The following is a 12,670-nucleotide window of genomic DNA, read 5'->3' as shown; positions in this document are numbered from 1 at the left end:
GAGTAAATTACTCTATATACAGGACAGCTTCACTCCAGTGTTTAATGGATACCTATGAGTCTTGTTTTATAGTCATCACTGTGAGCCCTGTTGGCCTGTGGACTTTGCCGTGACATTGTTAACACAGGACTGAGACTTTGATCTGTTCTACCTTTTTGGTCATTTTTTGGCAGAGATACTTACAATGTTGTTAATATAATGTCTCTTACAGTTCTGCTTATAGCTTGACTATTTCAGGCAATTCCAGCATCAGCAGCTGCTCAAATATTAAGAGTCACTGATCGACTTGATAGTAAAAGTTTGTCAGACAAACAGTTGGCTAATATATACATAACATAGCATGCACTGTCACAAACTCATTTTATTGAACATTTAAAGGTAACACATTAAAGTTTAAAAAACCCTTATTTCCATTGTGGTCCTTTTTAAAGAAGATGAAGATAGCAACACAGGTAACAGATTACAGAGGTTCACTGAACACGGACACCGACTAAATAAAAAATAACAAAGTGTTTCTTTACATAAATACAAAAGCAAAGCAAAGGTTCATTCCATGCATTTATTCATTTATTTAACCATTTCCGTTTAAATTATGTGAAAAATCTAGTAAGTGGATCTACATAAAGGTTTTTTTTTCTTTTAAGAAAATAGAATGATTATTGTTTTAATTGTCAATAGTTTATCTTTATGCCATAAACAAACAAAAGCAGGATACTGCATATGTACCAAATCTCTCTGAGAAAAGTTCTAAACGTTAAAAATATTTTTGTCATTGCTGAATCACAATGAAGCATTATTTACTTCATATAGCAGGCTCAATAAAAGTATTATTTTATACAATTCAGGGGGACTACTATTATTGGGTAATCCATTATAGATTGTTATTGTATTTATTGCATATAAACTGCATGGTCCATGACCTGACTACTACTTGGATTGGCAATGTGCAATTATCAAAATCAAGGTCAAATTCTATTCCAACACTGGGTCATTGATCACATTAACATGGCTTAAATGACTTTGTATGTTCCCTCTGGCTGGCCATATTCAAGGACTTTTTTGGGGTACTTTTTAGGCATTTATAAAAGTGGTTGCCAAGCAACTAAATAGTTAACAATAACGAGGTGCAACATTATTTGACAACTTTCCATAATGAAATTGTCCTATTCCTAAAGTGAACTTTATGGTGTTGTATCTGTCTCGATATATGTCATGTGTGATTCAGCGAGAACTGAAACCGAATGCATTCAGTTTGTTTCAGCCTGTCCTCCTACAAAAAACGACCATATAGGTCGATTGTTCAGCAGCTTTTTACGACCCAGAGTCACGTTTTAAAGTGTAGCACGGTCGTGTAAGAAACAACATGCTCCCGTTGATTGCAAACGCTCCGGAGATTCTTTTATTCACAAATAACCCTCTCTGGAAAATCATAAATTGTGCAATAGTTTGGCAATTAAAATGCTTTTTGATTAGATTTCTAGCAAGAAGTGTATATTGTAATTTTATAATCTACGTCCAGTGGATGTGTAGGATCAATAGTTTGATAGATATTACGAAGATGATTTGAGGTCTCGCCAGGAGAACATGTATATGCGGCAGCTTCCATGTAAAGTTAGCGTCAACCCTCACGGGATGAAAACAGTATTTCCGGTCTCGAAGTTTTCATAATAAAACCGGAAGTATTCCCCTCACTGTCAAATGATTACACAGTGATATCTGCATTACTCATCCACTAAAAAACATCAGTTTATCCTTGTTAATTACACAATATTGATTGGTTTACATTGTATACAATGCTTTTGTGTTTTTAACCTTCGATTCGGAGAAACAAATAGTTTTTTCGGAGTTTAGACACTACACAGTTTCCGAAGACATTACACTACCCAGAATCCCCTATCGTTTGGAACTACAACATCCGCCCGTGATTAGTCCTCAAGCTCTGTGATTGGATGTTGGAGTGGCAGTGCGACACAGGTCATTGATCACAAACGTGATCAAACAGCTCTTTGAAATGGAATGGAACCACGGCAGACTATCCAAAACTGGACTCGAACGGCTCCAGCCCATATCCCCCTCCAGAACTACACATGCTGGCTAGATGTTCTATGGCACGTCTCTACTGGGAATTGTAGTTTTAAAAGACGTTTTCGTATTTCCCACAATTAGAAGTTGTCAGTATTAAACTGTGTACACCCTGGAGGTTTAGGGGATACAAAACACAGTGGTGTTATCAAACATATAATTAATAAATGGCTGAAAATTGCTTGTGTCCATAACGGGCAGCATTAATATTCCCACATGACAGCTAAGGTCAGAAGAGCTTTATTTAACAGCTGATCTTATGTCTGTGACCCCTCCTGTTGTTAATTGATAAGCCTGAAACATGCACTTGTCAAGGTTCAGAGGCACATTTTGCAAATATGGCAGTAGCCATCGATCATCTTAAGATAANAGCACCTCTAGTGGTCGTGTAAGAAACAACATGCTCCTGGCCCGTTCATTGCAAACACTCCAGAGGGACGTTTATTCACAAATAACCCTCTCTGGAAAATCCTAAATTGTAGAATAGTTTGGCCATTAAAATGCTTTTTGATTAGATTTCTGTCGAGAAGTGTATATTGTACTTTTAGAATCCACGTCCAGTCGATGTGTAGGATCTATAGTTTGATAGATATTACGAAGATGAGTTGAGGTCTCGTCAGGATAACGTGTATGCAGCTTCCATGTAAAGTTCGCGTGGGTGAAAACAGTTTTCTGGTCTCGAAGTTTTCATAATAAAACCGGATATATTCCCCTCACTCTCAAATGATTACACAGCGATATCTGCATTACTCATCCACCAAAACACATCAGTTCATCCTTGTTAATTACACAATATTGATTGGTTTAAATTGTGTGCAATGCTTTTGTGTTTTTAACCTTCGATTCAGAGAAACAAATAGTTTTTTAGGAGTTTAGACACTACAGTTTCCGAAGACACTACACTACCCAGAATCCCCAGCTATCGTTTGGGACTACAACATCCGCCTTGCTTTACAAACCCTGTGATTAGTCATCAAGCCCTGTGATTGGATGTTGGAGTGGCAGGGCGACAAGATTACACCAAAACGGCTCTATGAAATGGAATGGAACCACGGCAGACTTTCCAAAACTCCCCTCCCCCAGAACTACACATACTGGCTATTGTGTGTTTCGCACCATGTTTTCGTATTTCCCAAAATGAGAAGATGCCAGTATTAAACTGTGTACACCCTGGAGGTTTAGGGGATACAAAACACAGTGGTGTTATCAAATGTAAAACATATAATTAATAAATGGGTGAATTAATATACCCACATGACACCTAAGGTCAGAAGAGCTTTATTTAACAGCTGGTCTTATGTCTGTGACCCTTCCTGTTGTTCATTGATTAGCCTGAAACATGCACTTGTCAAGGTTCTGAGGCAAATTTTGCAAATATGGCAGTAGCCATCGATCATCTTAGGATAAGATAAGATAAAATAAGATATACTTTATTGATCCCAAGTTGGGAAATGTTTTTGTTACAGCAGCATGTACTACTTTGTTCTACTGTATTTTTACTCCACTATATTTATTTTTGTTACAGATTCTGATTAATGATATGAAATATAAACAACCCTGAGCCTGTTTTTCAGGTCTCAGCCTCGAAAATGACATTTCCAGAACAAATGACCATAACTACACTTCTAAAAGGGGAAAATTAATAATCTTTTTTCTCAAAGTAATGATAAACCTGTGAGTTGGATGTAGAAAAGTCAGAATCAATATAGATGTTTTTTATTTGAAAGAAAATTCAGATTGAACATAGTAAAAAACTGTAAATTATAGTGTCCGTCCAAAAATTATTTTTTACTTATAGTGAAAACTACCCTTGGATGATGGTATGGTAGACTAAAAGCTTTAGAAATCCAAAGTACAACATATAATAAGTACATATAATAAGTATACCCTGTATCAAGATTGATGCAAAACAAGTGACATTTGACCTTTTTAGAGAAGTTTACCAAAAAAAACTCCACCTCTGGGGTGATTTGGGTGGAAATGGGCGTTTTTACCGTTTATCTGGAACCCATTTATCGATTTTGGTGATTGACATCTCTTTTTAACCGTTAGAGCCAATAGAATCTAAGGGGGATTTCCACATAGACACACATGTTAAGAAAAAAATGTGGGTGCTTTGCGCATGCAGTTTTGCATGAGAGTGAACATAGCTCACGCACTGACATCTGAAAAAGGAAAAACAGGTTTATTGCTTATGGATTATCAGAAATCATTTCAAAGGGACACGGACACATTGGATTAACCTATGGATTAACCTTCAGCAGAGTTTTTATCGTTTTAATGCCATTGAAGACAACTTTTGACCAGACAACGGCAAAGGTAAGCCATTTTGCCGTTTTTAGCTACCTAGCGCCAAATGTTTTGATGTCTGTTCTTGTTAATATCTTCGCGAGTTCTTATCATAGAGTGATCATGTATGTACCGATCGATTCTGTGTCATCTCACGATGCTAGTCGATATGTTGGATGTGCAGTTAAGATAAGTAATAAGGGTGTTATGAGTGAGTTTCTTTGCAGTAATGCGTTAGCATTTTTCCGCTCGTGGCTAATTCAGAGGCTGAGCGTTAGCTTTGTGGGATTAAAAAAAAGAAAGAAAAAAAGATCAGTTAGCTGAGTTTCTTCCCGTTACATGGATATAAAACATTCATAGTTTATTGAATATTAAGATGCCCTCAGACGCTGTTTCCTGCAGATGACGCGTTTTTCCCCCCGGTACTGGGGGGGCGGTGTAGAACAGGTTAAATCAGACATTAGTTATACCTGAGTAAAATTCAGGGAAGGTGATTGTCAAGTGCCAGAATAAAAGTACTTTGTCAGACTTCATATTTATCTGTTGATACCCCCAACGTTTTTTTCTTATTCAAAAGAAGACCTTAACTTAAAGTATTCTTTAATGTTTAAATAAAGCCTTATTAGTTTGTCTGTTTTGCACGTCCTCCTATTAATATCTTTGGACGTCCGGCACTAAACTGTTATATTGTAGAGATCACTACAGTATCTTCTTGATATTTTCTATTCTATATTTCTATCATTAACCTTCTATTTTCCCCCTATTTTGTATGTAGGCTACTCTTAATATTTAAATGTTTTCATCAAATATAACATTCAACAACACAATTCAATAACGTGCTTCAACCACTAGGTGGTACGGGTTAAAAAACCAGTGGTCTAGTTAATAAAACATAATAATATCAGCTATTGGAATTTTGATTCTATAGATGTGTCTCCCATCACCCAAAACCCCTGACTATTCTCTCAACTCAGTATATTACATTCTTTAATTCAAAGAAAATCAGTAATATCTTTAAAAACTACAAGTCCCTTTCTATCAGCTGTGCACCGTTATGGGGTAAATACAGCCTATCTACCAATTGGATCAAATATAAAAGTCAGCCGAATTAGTGTTGATACTGCGAGGAGACGTATTGTGTGAAAATAAATGGAAGATGTTGTTTAATTGCTGATATATTTATGATCCACGTCACGTATTCAGTTTCGGCGGCATTTTTTCCAGTTTGTCCAGAAGTCTTCTCATCAGGGCTCTATAAATAAAGAACTACGGCAGATGTGTAATATTTAATGCTGCCGAACCGTGTATTACAATGCCGTTATGTGATGACTTCCAAAGAGAAAAGCAAGAACACTCTGAATAAAGTATTATTTTATTTTGTTTAAATGTTTTCCGATTTCATATCGCATAAACAGCATATCCCGATGTGCATTGCGGCTAAAACATCCAGGATTATGGGTAGTTCGATTTTTTAAAAGCCTCTGAAAAAGAAAAACACAAAAGCATTGTACACAATTTAAACCAATTAATGTTGTGTAATAAACAAGGATAAACTGATGTTTTATAGTGGATGAGTACTGCAGATATCAGTACTCATCTGCAGTTAAATCATTTGATCATTGGTGTTATTATGAAAACTTCGAGACCGGAAATACTGTTTTCACCCCGTGAAGGTTGACGCTAACTTTACATGGAAGCTGCTGCATACACGTTCTCCTGGCGAAACCTCCAACCTCCAAATCCACTACACATCCACTGGACGTGGATTCTAAAAGTACAATACATTTCTCGGTAAAAATCTAATCAAAAACTTTAAAACGTGATTATAGTTCGTACTAAGCGCTTGAACAAACGACCTATTTGGTCGTAATAAGGACTTGAACAGTCGACCTATTTGGTCGTATGAGTTGGAGGATTTGTTGGTTTGTTTATGCTCCCCCTTTGCAATGCTATCTTGTAAGAATGGCCCATTCATATTATGCCGATGACACTCATGTGTATATTTAGTTTTAAAATGGAAGCTGCTATTTTGCAATAAAGACTGAGAGACATTTGTGATATCCCTAACTCTTTAGACATATAATTTCCTTCTGAATGTGACCATTGTGGCACCCAGATCTCGCTCCCGCCGGATGTCAAGCCTTACCCACTCCTGCAGATCAACTTAAACATTTTCTACCCCGTTCCATAGACATAATCAAATATTTTAATCTTTATAAATGCAATAAGCCGACATCAATTCCTTTAAAAATAAATAGCAAAACATGGCAGCAGAAACTAAAACTAAATAAAACATTACAGAAGCCTTCGCTGATTTATTTTACTAAATGTAGTTTCCTTTGGCAATGGAGATTTTTGAGTCAGACTTCAGAGCTGCAGTGTGAGTACAGTATTACTCTTAACAGAACTAAACCATCCACGCACAATATTTAAAACACTATATTGATCACATTAGATGAGTACAGTTTACTGGAAGATGATACATTTGCTTGCAGAGTTTGCCAAACAATAACAGCCTCTCTTATTTCCATACCATAAATATGACATTTTATCCAGCGTTCATCCTGTAATTATGATGCTGACCGCCCACTTCTGCCTGCATTAGAGTAAATACATCCTGTTCCTGCAACATTTGTGTTGGGTCCCCTGGGAGCCGTAGGATCCTAATCCTGCTGCAGCTCTCTACTAGGAAGAAGCGGGTAGTGTGTGAGGCCTGCTTTGTTGGGTTTACTGCCAACACTTTCAACATGTAGAGGCAGAATGGATAGGTTGAAGTGTGTGGTTTGTTGTGTCCAGGTCCCTCTGGATCTTTGCTCAGCACCACAAAGCAACGTGTGATGTGAGAGACTTTGGGCTTGTGTTTGTACTGTGTGGACTCGGGCGTGGTAGCTAATTCTTGAAACACTTTTGGATACTTTTAGGAATAAATCTGAGTCTGTTTGTCTTCCAGCACTTTACACTACTCTGTACCAGTGTACCACCCTCACCCTGCCCATGGTTTCTCCCCAGCAGCAAGTCTGGGTGGTGCATGGTCTTCTCTTGGTCGGTACTGCTGAGGGCTAAAGCTTCTGAGCAGAAACAGAGCAGAGCATTGCACTATTCATTGTCATAGTCACATGCCAGACACATAAAGCAGATCTCTGATTGGTGTTTTTTAATTGTTAGACCCAGCTACAACTTTATGGTGATCTAAATGTTACAGAAAAGCACCAAAATCCTATTCCAATACACTGCTTGTTGCCAACAAATGTAAGCTGATTACAGGAGTACACGCTGCCAACTAGTATGTTTTATTTTTTAGAACCTATACTATACTAGTATGCTCCCTTATACAGTACTTGTCTGCTTCTAACTTTCTGTTTGTTTTCGGTCGTGTAAAAGAGCAGGTGGCCTGATACACAGCTCGTTTATATGCAGATGACTGTGCTTTACACATCACTAATAACATATTATATGGAATCATTGCAGTGTTTGATCCACAATTTTACCAAACTCAATGTGAATACAGTAAAGCATTTCAGTGTGCAGATCATTTTTATAATAACTATTTTTATTTCACAAAAAATAATAACATGACGTATTTATTTAGTTATATGCTGTAAACATGGTTGAATTCAATCTTAACTCTGCAGGACGTATCCTTTACAATTGCTTTCATAACTAGAGAAAAGGCCATGTTAATGACCTGCTGGAGCAATGCAACATTCCACCTACTGCTGTCGACTGCTCCTTAGTGATTTACCTCCCAACAGGACTTCATGTACATCCAAGAGGTGAGAGCAGAACATTGCAAGGTGTGCAGCTTGCTGCAGCGTTAAGCATACGAGAAGGTTATCTACGCCATTAAACTATTATTTATAATTTCCCCCTACTCATCTAACTGTGGATATACAGTCAGGATTGTTGTTGGATGTTACAAAAACAAATGTGTCAGATGACTTAACATTTCAAGTTAAAGTAATATATTGACAATGTACAAAGTGTACCCTGTTTTAGGTTTTAAGCGCAATGAGTCACACCTTTGCTCGACACTGGTAGTTTGACAAAAAACTGCACAACAGAAAAAGCTCTGGTAGTACATTCAGAGGGAGAAATGAATAAATAGATTGGAAGAAAGATAGTTATAAAGATACAGTACATCAATAGATGGATAGATGGATATAGATAGATAGATAGATAGATGGATAAATAGATAGATGCATTTTTCAGAGTATCTCAGATGTGAGAAACGCTCATGTGTGGCTACTGCTCACAAAGAAGTTGAAGCAGAGAAATGCCACAGCGCACGCTGAGTGACGTCAACCAGGAGGCCCCGTGGGGATGAGGTGAGTCAGAGCCAGGGCCGCGGCCTCGCCAGCTCTCCGCAGCCATGAGCGCGTCATCACCAGTCTCACTGACACCCTCTCACATTTCTCTGCATCTGCTTCAATGTGCCTCTGCCTCCCTCCATCCCTCCGCCTCCTCAAGAGGATCTCTTCACATCCATGGCATAAGCCGGTCCTAGCTAGGCATGTCTCTCTGTGTCTCTCTCCACACTTTGGGAAGGGTACTCATCAAGCATGAAATGTTTTATACATAACGATGGTGAGAGCTTTCTGTCATTTTACAATGTAGTTAAAGAAGGAAAAAAAAAATCAGACAGTTCTCAAGGTTTGTCATTAGGTGAAAACCTTCATTTAGATATCTTGACATTGTGAACATTTCTGTATTGATTATGTACAAACAAAGGCTCAGTATGGTGGTGAAAGTGCAGTGAGTCACACCGTTGCCTCTGTAGTTACACAAAGAAATAGACAACAATGCAACATCCTCTAATATCCTCCAGACCTAACATGCTCAGGTTAAGAGAGCAAAAGCCTTCTGCATATCAGCAGTGTATGTGTATGCTGATAAGGAGCTCATTAATGCAAGATATACTGTTAGTGGTGGATCAGGGCTGGACTTTAACACTTTAAATATTTTTGAAGAACGCTCAGACACAAAGTACCCCGTAAACCTTCAGTGTTTAACCCACCCAGGGGCTCTCCTATAACAGCCAGCACCGATTAGTGTTTTTTTTAATGTAGGTTAAATAGATCCTCTCAATTAGAATGACTGACTTTTATTTTCACAGTTATTAACGTATTCAATACTAGCAGCTTTGACCCAGTCTTTTAAGCTCAAAATAAAATTCTTAGTTTTTCACGTTATGGTATGTCATGTCATGTTATGTTATGTTATGTCATGTTATGTTATTTCATGTTATGCCATGTTATGTTATGTTATGTCATGGTATGTCATGTTATGTTATGTCATGTTATGCCATGTTATGTTATGTCATGTCATGTTATGTTATGGAAAACAAATAACACAACCCTAGCAGGGTGGACACAAAGTGGTTTTTAATTTCTCCCCTTATTGCTGTCTCTGCATGATTTCAGACCAGAACTGAAAAGAATATCAATAAATTATAATTTTTTAATGGAAAAAAACTACACTAGTCTCCATTGCTAGCGGAAAACAATCTCAGAAATTGTAATCTGTGCAAAAATCGCTAACTAAAACGTTAACAAGCCAGCTCTTTGACATGCAGTTTACCAGAGATACCAGTTGCTCAACAGGGGAGCAGTGCTACGATGGCATGGCACAGACAAGCCTCTAGTGGGGAGGATTGGAGTACACAGAGATGACGGCTGGCAGATATGGAGAGACAGACTTAATATTAACTTCCTTCCAATTGGTTGACGCCTGTCTGCAAGCTGCCTGCAACGCGTTCAAGTTCCAATCATGCCAGGTAGAGCATGCTCAGCTAGGGGGAGCAGGAGGTTGTCTGCTGGGGAGGGGTGGGGGAAGTAGCTTGCCCAGAGAAAGAGGTCTGCACCACATACAACATTCAAGCGGACATCTGACGTCAGAGCATCAATAATTAAAGCATTTTATTCATAGCCTGGGAGAAAAAGAATCAATTGACAAATCACATATTCACTTTGAGTTACTTCAAACGGTGAGACAATTAAAATGCACAACATGTCTGTGTTGTGTTGAGTGTGTCTGTGTGTGTGTGTGTGTGTGTGTGTGTGTGTGTGTGTGTGTGTGTGTGTGTGTGTGTGTGTGTGTGTGTGTGTGTGTGTGTGTGTGTGATGCCATTTACACCTATTTTCTATTTTTAACTTCCATGTTATTTAGGATGCATTCCCGAATATATGGCAAAGGCAGGCATGTAAATCGTATCTCACTTTCAGTCTGCCCTTGCTTTCTGATTGGTTTTAAGACGCATTAAGCCATTGTATTTATCCCATCTATCATGCTTTGACATGGCAACATCCTCATTTGTATTTCATGTATTCACATTTTCGTTGTATTATATCTTCGGATTAGAGCATACGTGGTTCACTGGAGAGAAGATAAAGCTAATACTTAGATGATTTCAGGTTACCAGAAACATGCTGATTATGTTTTTAATGTTCTGCTGTTCCGTAAATAAATATTCTACATTTTTAAGGAATATGCGTTTTAGTTTTTTCACTAAAAGTTGGATAAGAAGATTGATACTACTCCCATGTTTGTGCGAAAAGTATGTAGCTATAGCCAGCAGTTGGTTATAGCATAAAGACAGGAAACAGGGGGGGGAAGCTAACCTGTTTATTTGAAAAGGGGCACTCAACACTGAGTCTCACTAAAACTAACTTATTTTAACTTTATTTTGTTTATTACATTCAAAAGCAACATTTGAAAACACATAATGATTAAGAGGCACTCGACGGACAACGAGGTCAACATTTCTGTGTAAAACCTGAACCATTGACTTTCTTAACTTACCATGCATGTCCTCAGTTTTCCCTATTTGACTGTCTCTGATTTGCAGCCTGACCCTCGTTCTGTCTGTCATCCTGACCTCTGCCCTTTGCACATCCCAAGACACTCTGGATGCTCTTTCTTGGGGTTAAGAGCATGTTTTTATTATAGTCAGAATCTGGTTGTAAGCTTTATTTAAAAGAGGACAATATCATTGTCGCCTCCTTGCTGAGTCAAAGCAAGACTCAAACAGATGCCTGCTGAGTTAGAGACTAAATACAAAGTGGGAAAACATGACATGTAGGAATTTGTTTCATAATCCCTTCAGCAGGTTCAGATAGAAGGAGCTGAGTGAAAGGTACTACATTAACTGAAGCACCATGTCGACTCTCTCAGGTGGTTAAATGGATAGTTGGTACAAGAAATGTATCCTATCTGTCAACCTGACTATTGTTTAACTGTTGATCACTTTTCAATTTGCGAAACATTTATCATTTTTGAAACCCTTGGAATTGTTTTAAAATAGTACTTATTTGTTTAGGGATGTTTAGTACAACTCAGGGTTTTGACACCAGAGAGAGGCTTTACATCCTGTTTGTGTCCGAGATTAGGCAGCTAGAGCACTAAGGTTAGGGTTAGGGAAATATTGGGTTTCAGTTTCAGTAAACTCCTGTTTCAAGTCACTTTTTACAACAATGTTACACTTATCTTATTCCACTGCTTTGAGCGTCTAAATATAACCATACAAAACAATCCTACTGTAGTTGCTTTGAGTAGAATGAATAGTATTTACTTTATATATTACATTTTTTATTTTGATTGACATTTGCCAGATGCTCAACATAGCCACAACTTAAGTTTGTCTGAAAATCAACATAAGACAAAAGTTATTCAACTCTTGCATTACATTTACATAATATTTAAACTTATTAAATGGTACTCATGTGTAAATCTATGACATTTCAAATCTTCCTTACTAATGACCTCCTTCTTGTCATGGTAGGTTGCTGGTTTGATTCTCTGGACCAGCTGGATGAATCATAACTAAATTACTCACCTTTGAAAGGATTCCGTTTTGTTTAGTTCCTGAGAGCTATGATTGTCAGCTGTGGCAGCTCATATGTTGAGTTCACAAACAGTAAATCGGTTTCTGAGTTACGGTGTGTTCTGAAAGTTTGTTCAATTTACGACTTGGGTTCCTGAAGTAGAACATATATTCACAAAATCTGGACAGTGACATAGACTCCAGGCTGTATCTTTGACTCCCTGTGAGGTTGGCCATGCCACTCATGTCAATGTGCCATTCTCTGACTCATGGTGTTGCCTACAATGGGGGAGGAAACTCAGAGAGAGAGAGAGAGAGACAGCTCAGAGGCTGAGAGTGGGATGAAGTGTTTTCTCCCCCTACTGACTGAAAGGCTGTCTGATATTTTCCGAGGAATTTTCCCAAAGATGCACATTCGGACACAGACCCACATTTACTCATTCATATTTTCATTGTTATGGTAGTGGACAGTAGAGCCTT

The sequence above is a fragment of the Notothenia coriiceps genome, unplaced genomic scaffold (assembly GCF_000735185.1).
Source record: "Notothenia coriiceps isolate Sejong01 unplaced genomic scaffold, NC01 NC01_scaffold00037244, whole genome shotgun sequence".
Classification (NCBI taxonomy): Eukaryota; Metazoa; Chordata; class Actinopteri; order Perciformes; family Nototheniidae; genus Notothenia; species Notothenia coriiceps.
This window is presented reverse-complemented; position numbering follows the sequence as displayed.